General features: G+C 39.8%; 1 long non-coding RNA gene across 1 annotated transcript in view; it reads left to right on the top strand.

Moving 5' to 3' along the window:
* Positions 1-8,407, top strand: part of LOC144476251 (uncharacterized) — a 35,764-nt gene extending 27,357 nt beyond the window's left edge. Inside the window, exon 3 of the long non-coding RNA XR_013494989.1 lies at positions 7,016-8,407. This is a non-coding gene — a long non-coding RNA (uncharacterized LOC144476251). The remainder of the gene's footprint in view (positions 1-7,015) is intronic.
* Positions 8,408-12,681: the final 4,274 nt, after the last annotated feature.

The following is a 12,681-nucleotide window of genomic DNA, read 5'->3' as shown; positions in this document are numbered from 1 at the left end:
GAAGGAGGAACAGCAACGCACCTATCAATCGCTATCGCTGCCGCGAGGAAGGTGAGCCGTGCTCGTTGTCACGCTGCCAGGACTTGACCTATCGCGTACTTCAACCCACTCACCTTGAAACGGTATCCTCAGACGCGAACCGTCGATTTGACGAAACTGCTTTTCAACGAGAGCTTCGGATTTGATACATTGGAATATAACTGAAATTTCCTATGGAAATGCAATAGAAAAGTGTGAAAGAAAATTCTTTCATCCGAGGATTCGGTCTTCGAAAAAATCTGGTTTAACCACCCATTCTGATCGAATTTAATTTCTAGAGAGGTACGATTGACCAGTTCGTGAAATGCGTCTGCTTAAAATATATCGCAAAGACACTACATACAGTTCCTGCATCATAATAATTTATATTTTTTGATTTGGTCGTTTTATTTCGTCTTGGCCTCCATATATTAAATGCATCATAATATTTACAAATGTATTTTAGTTTTCATTAAAAGTGCAATTTGAACAGCAGATCTTTGCGTACGCCATTTATTCTGACCGAGGACAATGCTCTACGATTTTCTCCTACACAAAATCCAAGAGTGATCAATATTCATTGAATTATTTCTTTTATATTCAACAACACATTTCCATGGAACCGTATTTTCAAACTTGATCCATCTCGTCGACATCTTGGATTGAAAGACTGAATTAAATCTTTCTTCGTTATTATCTCATATGGAATGTACGCATGATATTTGATCCGTTCGTTGACCTAATCGAGGGAAATTTCGAGCGGGGATGCTAGTGGAATCGAGGCCCGAAACTTTGATACGGAAAAACCCATGGTTCCGGCCAGATGTTGCTCCTACGCACGAGGAACTGGAATTTTAATAAAGCCGCGGCTTTCGGCGTCCGAATCCCTTCTCATAAATGTCGCCGCTGAACATTATAATTTGCGCGGTATCTGGGCTTTTTAATCTCGGTGCACGCTTCTCCTGTGTGAACGCGCGTGCTTACACCTTCACGCGGTATTTCATTATTGCGCAATGTCGGCGTGGCGTTCCAATTGCAATACCGAGTGCACCATCCGCGCATAATTTCGAGTGCTACTAGAATAAGATTAAGCGCAGCGTTCGTCAAAACAGGGAAGTAGCAAAGATCTTAAGATCCTTGAACGGATACATAGTACACTGGAGGTAATACCTTCACCTCACTACTCGAGTATTAATAAGGGATTCGGATAGAACAAAAATAACAGAATATCTCACGAGGCACTCGAGTAGCATGATATCTCATGAGCAAGGTATTATAGCTGGTTATAGGAACTATTATTATTTTAAAGCTAATTACACATATAATTGAAGACCATGGGATTCCAAGGAAACTGTTTTCCAGGTAAAACTAGACAGAGCGTGAATTTATATACAACGTAAACTTCTAATAATATATTATTATTAATAATATATTATCTAAACTAATAATATATTTTATGATTTATTATATGAAATGATAAGATTTAATAAATTAATTATTGTGGATACATTTTTTAAATACATCAGACAACCTTAGAGTGATAAAATATAGTAATAATAGTAATGATAAGAAATGTCAAAACAACTAATTATTACATAATTGACCATTTAGTTCTTGAGAAAGTGAAGGACTTCGTTTAAACATTATCTCAATTTTTTCATTTTAAAAATCTCAGAATTGATAAGCATGGATTCTAAATTCTGTGAAAGAGAAAGTTTTCTACTGTTAAATTCTTTGAATAGATGTATTCGTTAAGGCGAGTCTCATGGACGTCTTATAAGTCATAGATCTAATACATACAAGTAACAGTAAAGAGAACCGGGATCCAATGTTGTGCACATGATTTCCGAAACGATCCCATGAATCGTTGTCATAACCTGTAACAACGTTCGTTAACCTTTTCGCCTTACGTCGCCGATCCATAATAATTCGGGTGAGCCATAAACAAACATTTCTAGTTCTCTGAACTATTCGAAATTTCACCTATAACTTCTTCGCGAATGCATAAACTCCGCTCTTTAATATTCGCCACCCTCGCTTTGGCACGAAGTAATGGCTATCATTTCACGACTCATTAAAAATCTAGCCCGCGAACCAGCATTGGATCGTAGCCCGCGCGAGAAGCGTTGAGTCGCGAGACAACTGACCGCTAGCGTATCATTCAACACTCGGAATTCGCAGTCGCAGAACAACGTTTTGCCGGCGACTGTACCGGAAAAAGTCCCGTGGCAAAAAGATCTACAGGGTCTCGGCTGGCCGTGGGCCTCGAGGGACCGGAGGGTGTTTAGTCGCCCAGAGAGACAAAGGGAAATAAGACGAAGAGCCTAAGAAGGAAGGCAAAAAAGAAGGCAAAAGGAAAGAGACAATAAGAAGATGAGAAGCTCCGGAGCTAGAAAGCGGTGTAGAAGTCGGCGAGGAGGGGTGGGGGGGATGTTGTGGAACCACGGGTCCGACAGAAAGAAAAGAGTCGAAGTCGAACGGGTGGAAAAAGAAGGGAATAATACGAGAGAAAGAGAAATTTGTTTCAAGAGCGCAACTCTAACAACCTTTTGTACCGGTATCTTCAGTTTCTTGGCGCGCTGGCGGCATTCCCTATCTATATCCAAGTCTATAAGACCGATAATGCAGCCTAGTTTGCTCTATGCCAGCGGCGCGGATCGTTACTGTGCTTGATAATCTACAATGTTCACGATAAAAGTTACAAAACACCGTGCCACTCCGTAAACCGGAAATAACTTTTCCATTTGTCTCGTCGTCCACGAGGTGCAACCAGCATGTCGAGTGTAACAGAGTATAGTTATACCGAACCTGGGAATAAGGACCTCGAGCATTTCGTATTTCAAAACGAGAAATGAATTTAGACCTTCGGCAAGTGTCAAAGTCCTGGGAAGATACTTAACACTGTCGGCTTTAAACCCAAGACTTCCGCTGCAGTTTCGAACTCAAGAAAGCCAATAGAGACCACTTCGGATTCAAGAGACCCATCGCGAATCAAGCCAAACTTAAGAAAGATAGCATAGACCACCTCTGATGCAAAAGACGTGTAGGGCAGTAGTTTGTGCGGAATTTTGCGACTTTGAGATTGCATGCTTGTCTAGCTCGATTCGAAACGGCGTGTAAAAGCCCTGTCGCGTGCAAGACAGTTTGCATCGCTAAGAAGATACGTGTTCAATTTGAAGTAAGCATCTTCCATCTGAAGTAATACTTTCAAGAATTCATTTCGTCCTCACCGAAACTTCTAATGTGTTACTGTTCGAGAAAACTTGACTGTCTACGTTTCCAATTGAATCTATTAGATCGTCTTGTTTAAGTTTGACGGTCCACGTTTTCAGTTAAATCTATCAGATGCCGCTGTTGAGTTTGACGGTCTTCGTCTTGAATGGAATCTACTAGATGATGTTGTTTGGGATTAACGGTTTTGAATTAAATTTATTAGATGGCGATATTTACGTTTTTGTTCTTAGGTACTCAAAATCGATTTTCCCTCGAAAGAATTGATTTTTGTACTAACGTTGATTAGACGTTATTTTCTCCTCTCGGTGAGTACTATAACACCGTAACAGTCTATATAGGAAATTATGTAATTTCTGTAGTGTATTGCAAAATAAGTATTAACTATAGGAAAAATACCTAAATATATATTATGTATACCACATTATAGAAGTATATAAATATATAAAATATAGATTCAACTAAATGACATTAAACAGATTGTATAAAGCAAATGGATTAAACAAAATTTCTTTTATAATAAAATCTACTAAATAGTGCTGCTTAAAATTAATACTACACATTTGGAGTTGATCTATTAGATTATTTAATCACCTATTAGATGACGTCATTAATGAGTTAGAGTCAGTTTGTCACTTGATGCCACCTGTCGTTTGTTTATGTTGCTATGAAAATATACGATAAGATAATAGCTATAATAATGGTAATAATAATAATAACAATGATAATAATAATAATAATAAAATTTTAATTCAAAATGTTTATATCCATAATCCGTTTGAACTCGAACACGGGGTTGTTGCATGTGAACATTTAACCGCTGGTGTTGCGAATTTCAGTTAGGAGACCTTCAATTTAAGTTAAATCTATTAAATTCTATGTTTTAGTTCGAACATTCGATCGAATAAGATTGAGGAAATCGATTTATGATATCCGGGGCAAAACCGACTCGAGTTTGGCGTTAAAACCATAACGGCTGGCGACCGCAGAGGATTTGGTCGCCACTTGTTGAGTAATCTTCTTAGTTTGACAGATGAAAAGCCAAAGGAGCAAGACGAAGGCGCGCGATGAAGCAGGGGAAACGAGAAGGCGAAGAAAACGGGAGGGAAGAGCGAGGGCCCCGGGATCTCGAATACCAACTGGATAACATCGGATGAGTAGCGATCTCTCACGTGTCCTCCCGTGTGTTCTGTACATTCGTCGAGGAAAATTTCCATTCCATCTGGTTTACGCGTTTCTTACTCCTTAGGCGAACGATTCTTCTTCGGCCTGGTTCTTCCGCTAGCGCATTCCTGACCGTCCACATAAATTTCTGACCTGCGGTTCATGAAAGCGTCCAAAAATATCTGCCGCCCACGTAGTCACCCGCAACTTTGCTAAAGCCGCATGATGGCTGTGGCTGGCAAGAGACTACGGGGCCGAGACCGCAACAGAATTTCATGCCGGATTATATGTAAATACAGTGTCGCCGGACCCCTTACATTCTCGAAAAATGATGATCCCAGAAGACACGTGTCCGTCTTCGCGGTAATTCTTCCCTTTCAATTATTTCTGCGCTTTATTTTCAAACAACCTGCTCGTATACATCAATTACATATTTGCTCATCCTTCATTAAATTAACCGTCAAGGTTCGATTAACAATACTAATCTATAGACTACAATGTTACTTTCTAATCACATACTAAATCTGGTTTTGAAATCGAAATTTCATGTTTATCTACAACGTGAAGAAACAATCTTCTTTCCTAGTTACTTGTGCATAGAAATGTTGTATAATAAATTCTTTATTTTCTTCATTGTGAACGCAACGTTATTTTCACGACTCGAAGTTAATTTATACGGTGTTACTAAGTCACTAAAAGTAAGTGGCAGGTTTATAAAAATTGCGGGAGCGAACCCATTTAGATTTTGCAAAATTTCTATGATAAGACGTGCTGGAATAGAGAAACTCACGAAAGCATCGCGGTAATGCCAGTAATTATAAAATAGAAATGTTATGTTGAAACACCTTCTAATTTTTCGAATTGAATCACGCAATCGAAACTATACGTACTCCTAACTAACATGAAACTACACGTAACGTTGTCCAATATTATTTACTTTCAAGAGAACGAGATATTTGTTTCGGTGAGCGGAATCGCTGAATTACGTCGAGAGTTTCGTAAGGAACCGCGGGCAAAAATCGTAGATCGCATACCGTCGAACGGGTATGCATCAACCATGAACGACTTCGTCGTGCAACGATACCCGACACCGATCTTGTTACTCGGATTTTTTTGTTCTCAGTCGATCACATGTCGATCGACTTTCTCACAGGACACGTTTCTCCGAGCCAGAACGGAAAGAGAAATCGCGATTGTGATCTTATTTATAAAGACGTTTAGCGGCAAAGATTTGTCGACGGTTAACCTTCGATACCGTTCACCTCAGCGTGTCTCTCCGAGTCTCTTAAATATGTTGGAATAGGCTGCGCACGTGCTGGCGCACAGTAAGCCGCGACATTATAAGCATTGTGTATTCAGACGTTGAATAACATCGTGACCCGGAGTATTTACCGCTAAAAATAAATAACGCCAGGTTATTTTCAAACGCGCGCGTCTTCTCTTAACATGTATTATGAAGCGTGTGTATAATTACGTAAACGCGCTGTCACGAGCTTGAATTTAAGTAGACGGAACAAGAGATGCACGATAGGAATCATACGATCATTAAATTACACACTTCAACCGTCTTTTACTGAAACTGGATGACAGATTCTTCATTCTGAGAGGCGTACAATTTAGTGCCGCGATGTTCAGGCGTCAGCATGGAATGAACGAGATGCTATTAGAGCAACTATGTCTATGAACCTGCGTCTATGAATATCTATTTGCTCATTTCGATCGGTATATACGACTATTCGAGCAACAATCTTATAACAGGGCGCCCACGCACCAGGCTTCATGTATTTATGCGATCATGTGCAGAACGATCGAAACGGCGTCGTAACAAAGCTTAACGCATCGAAATGAATAAATTTCTTCGAAACAATTACTGAAATGTATTTTACATTAAAATTAGAGACTTGTCGTCATTAAATTGATATCGCACTTGAGAAATTTCATACCCGTTGTATTATAGACTTTGAAGACTAAAATTATTCCGACGACTCTATATTAAGATCGAAGGCTCCATTTTGCTTAATATAAATTTCCAATAGATACAAATTTCAGAAAATACATTATACGTTATAAATAGCTTCAGATGATACTAAATGAAAAAGTAATGCGCAAACTACCAATCCATATTGAATTAATATAATTGGAAATATAATTGCGGCATTTCTAAAACCAGTATCGCTTGTACTCAAATGCGGATTATGCATTTGCAACAAAAATGTGTCGAGGACATACGAAACTCTGAAAGTATCACAAGAATTTAAGCCCCGTGCTGAATTTCACTTGCAAGTAACTCAAACAAATTTGACTGCATTGCACAATGATATCTTTATTAATCGCTATATGTACTGTACACAAGATCGTCAAAATTCACGGTGCACTTCCGCTAAATGAAAATGAAAAATTTGCAAAGAAAGTAACCATTTCCATTTCACCCACACCTGCCACCATGCGACCCCATTAAACCTCGAACTGATTCACAGCGGGTCGAAGAGCGCCGCATTAGCCACGGCGCGTGTACCTTTCAGCGAAATTTATAATCCGGCGACGGCGTTGATCGGGCCCACGAATACTCCGATATTCACGGTAAATTATCCTTGTTGCACAGGTCTCGTGCGTCGGGTCCCGGAGTTCGCCATTGCTGCGGCTGTCGACGACAAACCGATGTCACGTGTTCGTTTGATCGGCCACGCAACGACGAATCGGTCCGCGTGCAGTTTTCGAGGAATCCGAGGGTGGTGCAGGGGTGGCGAAGCAATGGGCAGCCATGCGTACGCGATCCGCCGTTGCAGGGCGCCCTGCACTCGTCATATGCATTATTTCGCGATGGTTTATGCGACCGCGATACGCCGCGCCGCTGCTCGCCTCTGTTTATTCTTTCCCCCCTCGGCTCCGGCTCCGGCTCCGGCCCCGGCTCCGGCTCGCCCGCGATTTTCAGTCTTCGTTCAACTAGTCCCGTTCCGCGAACCCAAAGAGAGAAACAGAGAGAGTGCGAGAGTGCGAGAGTGCGAGAGAACGGCACAGAGCGAGAGAGAACACGGTGGGAACGTCGACTCGGAACCGGCAGAGGGGAACGGGGAAGTTAAGCGCATGTGTAAGCGACGTGTTAATGACATTACGTAATACTGAGCAAGCCAATCAATATGGCAGACGCTGCGTGTGCACTCGGTGCACCATCGCGTCCCCCCGGCGTTATTACATCGGCTGGTCGTCGCCTCCTGCCGCGAGGAGTTCCTGCATAGGCGGGAGGAATAAAAAGGCCGGCGTTTATCAATTACCGGCCGGTAACTCGTGCTTCTGCTCCGGAACGTGACTTTCTGATTCTGACGTTCGTTTTCGGTTCCTCGATGCCTGTCTCGCAAATTTGTCCTGGTGTCATTCTTTTTCCGCTGTTAGACTAGCTTGCATCTTCTTCAATTTCGGTCGATTTCTAATTCACGGTCTCGCGACACGAAAATACACCTAAGTACTGCTAAATAGGATTCATTTGTGCCGAAAACTGTTAGCACTCTTTTTGGTATAGTAGGATTTATAACCAGTGGAATGCTATACAATTATTTGGTAAGGTTCATTGTAAAATTGTAAACTTGAACAAATGTATTTATTTTTCTACCGTAAATAAAAACTTTGTTTAGGAGAAATTTCCATGACGTTTAGAAGACGTCCGTAAGACTCCCGTAAGATGTCTTCGTGTTATCTGAGTGTGCTATAAATGCTAGTAGAAAATTTTAGCTGTAGATATTTATTTATAGATAAGTTTAGATAAGTTATAGCTAAGTTATATGTAGCTGTAGTTGTAAATAAGTTATAGATAAGTTTAGCTATAGATATTATGCATTTATAACAGAAAGGAATGGAATAAGATAAATATGAATACACTGTGATGAACCTAATAAACATAGAATAGTGGAGATTATTACTGTGAGATGACCAATTGCTTTTTGTTCGTTTTCGTACATATAACTTTATATTTATCAAATTAGATATATTTTGTAATAAAAATAAATAAAGTGAAATTCTTTTACAAAATTCTTTGAAAAAGATTGATTACTACTTATTCGATACATATAGAGCTAATTACGCCCCTAATGTAACCGACTCATTTTCATTTAATTTATATTTCCATAGAGATGACTCACATTAGTTTTATTCTACATCAAGATAATAAAATTCAATCAATTAAACATCAAATGGATGAATACAACATTGAAACAGCAATCGTTGATACAGCTCTGTCCTTTTTATCGGAATGCATCGCATAAAATCTTTTTGCTGCCCTTATCATCGAGTAATCGGCTGACAGCAGGTACACAGATTGCGTATCTCGATCATTAATTAAAGCATCGAGTATGCATAAGCCGCTGCTTGGGTGGTTCGAAACAATTTCACTATTTCGCAATTACCGGCCCCGCCGTGCAGCCCAGGTGTAATAGAGTGGCAATTACAGGATGAACATGAACTACCAATTCAGTAATGGCGCGTTTATATTTTGTCTGGCGGAGGGCAGAGGGTCTCGATTTACTTCGAGTCTTTCGAAGCGCTAGATCTGCTCTACATTTAATACTGCCGAAGAGTCAACGCAATAGTCGCAGCTCTCTCGAAAATTCAGATCAAAGCTACAGTGAAAAATCTACATATTTCGTGCACCGATAGCGTCTATATTCGGTCTATCGATTTTCCATTGGACGTTTATAACCAACTTGTGGCACGAATTCTATATCGCAGCCAATGCTAAATATTTGGAGATTAGAACGTTTTTAAGAATCTCCTATAGGGGCAGTAAATATACTGAAGTTAATTGCAGCTGTAAAAAATTAAAATACACTCTTTTCTTATTTTATCTTTTAACATACTCAGTAAGTATTAATAAATCAATGATATTTAAAGTAAATGGCTCACAGATGTTTTGCAAAACATGCAAAAAGTAATCTGATTAATAATTAACGATCATGACTAACGTGAAATCATGTTCACAATGCATGATATTACAATTAATCGATTCGTAATTTAAAAACGATTAAAGACAGCATGATTACTTTTCGTAATCGATTACAAAAATAATTACAAAATAATCGCTAACTACTCAACTCTGGCTACAACTTCGTAAATTTCGCGAATTCAAATAAACTTCGCTGCAGCTATATTTTTGACTGCACATAATATAAGAAAATAAGGAAACAAGAAAAGCCGATTTTTTCAAACTTCCAAACCAAAATGCTCCCTTCTGTTTAATAAATTCAACTTCGTTTTTGTTCAAGAATGCAGTAACATAGCTTCTAAATGAAAAAAAGACAGCTGTTTAAAATATTCTCGTTCTGGACGATCGTTGTGCTCAAAGTGCATCGATTGTTTTCCGATTGATTAGTCGGCGCAGGATTTAGGATAGCGATCAGTAGGTAAGGCATTGACGCGGCGAATCTGTTGCGGTCGGCCCGCATCCGCCAAGGAAGCAGAGAAATAATTGCAAACGAGGCATGTCCGGCATCCGTGGAGGAGAGTGACATTCGTGGCAGGAAGCGGCAGCATGCACCGGTGGACGAGCATCGGCCAGGACGAAGCGCGTCGCGTCGCATCCCGTCGCATCGCGTTGCATCGCGTTGCATCGCGTCGTGGAACCAGCGTGTTTACGTTTACATCGGTGCGTGATCGATCGTCGCGTGTTCGCCGGTCTCTGTCGGCTGCAGTTGCGTTGTTTCCTCGATGCGCTGCGTGGGATTGTGTGCCCGGTCACGTGTTACGGCTTACGCACATGTCTGTCACGCGAAATCGCGAGCGAAAGAGGCCGCGCGCCAGTCGATCGGGCCTCGTTTGAATGCGACGCGATCATCTACGCGAGCTCGATCAGCTGATAGCGGCGCGGCAGCGGTACCTTTAATATTAGCTTTCGCGAAGATTGATTGCGATCTGCTCGACTGCCGGGCAAATGGGAAATTCGCCTTTTGCGGACGCAAATTTTTAATAGCGATTAAAACTAATTAAGGCGGGCGCTTTAACCACTTGTCAGTTCTGAAATGAAATTCTGTTCTGCTGTTATCAATGATGTAGCATCGAATCGTTGACGTACCATTAATTTCACAGTTCCAATGATTCGAAGTTGTTCGATCATAAGAATATCTCGAATAGAAAAGAAAATTTATTTCCATTTATTTGCATGCAAGCTATTGATAGCAAGATATTATTCCGGTTTAAAAGAACAAAGTGATTAGTCAAAAATGCTATCTATTTTTTATGTTGCCGTTTGTAAAAGCATAAGAAAGGATGTTTGTATGAATTTTAAATAAACATATTGGTGACAATATCTGCCGATAATAAACACTATATATAGCCTTAGAAACAATACATAACGGAGACATATTTGTGTGTCAGTAGGTTAATACTAGTATGTATGAAGAAGAAATATTCTTACGGAAATTATGGTACAGAAAATTCTAACTATTATATCTATAAAGAAATTATTTTTTATCGTAAATGATTGGTAGGAGCAATTTTCTGTTCTCTTGTAACACATGTAATTCAATGATAAATTCAATGCTGGTAATTCTTCTGCCGGTTGTTTTCGAATGCGAGAAGCACGTCAAAAAGTTTTGCTTCGTCGGAACTGTGCAAAAGTGATATTGATTTTCTTTCGCACCTTGCCCGCAGACTCGACGCGCTAAACAGATATTGTGTCGTCATTATGTCAGGGTGTCATGTCTCAACCCACGCAGAGCTTGTCCAATGATATATTTGCAAACAAACTGTACGAGTCTCTTTTTTTTTCGCTTATCGATCCAGATAGTTGTCGCTAATCGTATTCACGTCAATTCGTACAGATATATTCGCCTCTGTGACAGGCGTTCCTTCGTGATCTGATAAATAGCTGAATATCTAAACTGTACCGGAGTGACTGCTCGTGAAAACAAATGAATGACAATTACGTTCGAGACATATTCGTAAAAGTGTTTACGCGCGAGTGAAGAAATTCATTTTACTTTGAAATTGCTGATCGCAATTGTAAGCAGAAAGGCGACTCAATTTTCATGAAAACTGATAAGATAGTAACGTGTATTACAAATGTAAATTATCACCTTGCACAAGAATAGCATCAGCTGCGAAAAGCCGTGCTGAAAAAAGAAGCACGTACAGAAAGAGGATCGCGCGCATTTTAGATCTTCCTTTGCTTGATAGTTGCCATGACTCACGCCTCGATTAAGCGTTCACAATAACGAGTAATAAATTACGCGAAACGGACGTTAATGAATTAAAAAATTCCAGCGTAATTATCGGGGGGGACAACTACCACCAACACAATTCAAATGCAAGTCGACTACGCGCGCTTGAGAAAATACGTCGATTTAGTTGACCCGTGCATTTTAAAATCGCTTCATTATTTTTGGATTTTCCTCGAGCAATCGTTGAAATTCGTGGGAAAAACTCGTAGATGGATTAGTCCACAGACTTCTTAACGCAATCAGATCTTTGCGCGTCTGTGCGCAAATTTTTAAAACACGAGGAACGTATCTCTCAGGAAACGTTAATAATATTTTTATCCCAACAAATACTCCTATTAACTTGTTTTACTTTGTCAAGGTAAAGGCATAATTGAGATTTCTAGTAATCTACCTGTTAAATATGAATGTTATTTCGTTCTGTCGTCATTATTTAACATTAAACCTACCGGCCGTAAAAGTAACCGACATTTGATATTTTACAAGGATAATAATACAGTTGCAATTTTTATTACAATGACCACATGATCTCAAATATTTATACAATTACTTCTTTTGAACTCTTTAACACCAAGAATTTTAAAATAGAGATTATCAATCGTCGTGATAGGTTTACTGTTAACAATGTCTCAGATTTGTTATGAAGATTCAGAATACAATATACAATGAATATAAATTTTGTTTGAAAACGTTCAAAACATTTTAACACTGAAGAAAATGGTACAACAAAAAACTAACACGTAAAAAAAAAACACGTAAACTAAAACTTTCGTGTAGATTCGCGGAGTACATGAATCGCGTGTAGAAAATCACGTCGATTAGACTGCAATAAAGGTATTACGTAAGGATTGTGTGTATTTTGAACGATAGCACATCTTGCAAGATCTACGCACATGCGACGGTCAAGTAGCCTGCGGTCGACTTTGCAACCGGTCCGCGTCGAGAAAAGCAGTTTTCCTTTAGGAAAACAGCGGTTACAATGTGACCAGTTGTTCCTTAATGAGATCAGGACAATCGGTCACGATTCGCGGATGCATTTAAGCCCGCCTTTAGCCGGACACTTGTC

The sequence above is a fragment of the Augochlora pura genome, chromosome 10 (genome assembly GCF_028453695.1).
Source record: "Augochlora pura isolate Apur16 chromosome 10, APUR_v2.2.1, whole genome shotgun sequence".
NCBI classification, from domain to species: Eukaryota; Metazoa; Arthropoda; class Insecta; order Hymenoptera; family Halictidae; genus Augochlora; species Augochlora pura.
The sequence above is the reverse complement of the archived record's forward strand: the minus strand, read 5'-3'. Positions and strand labels throughout refer to the sequence as shown.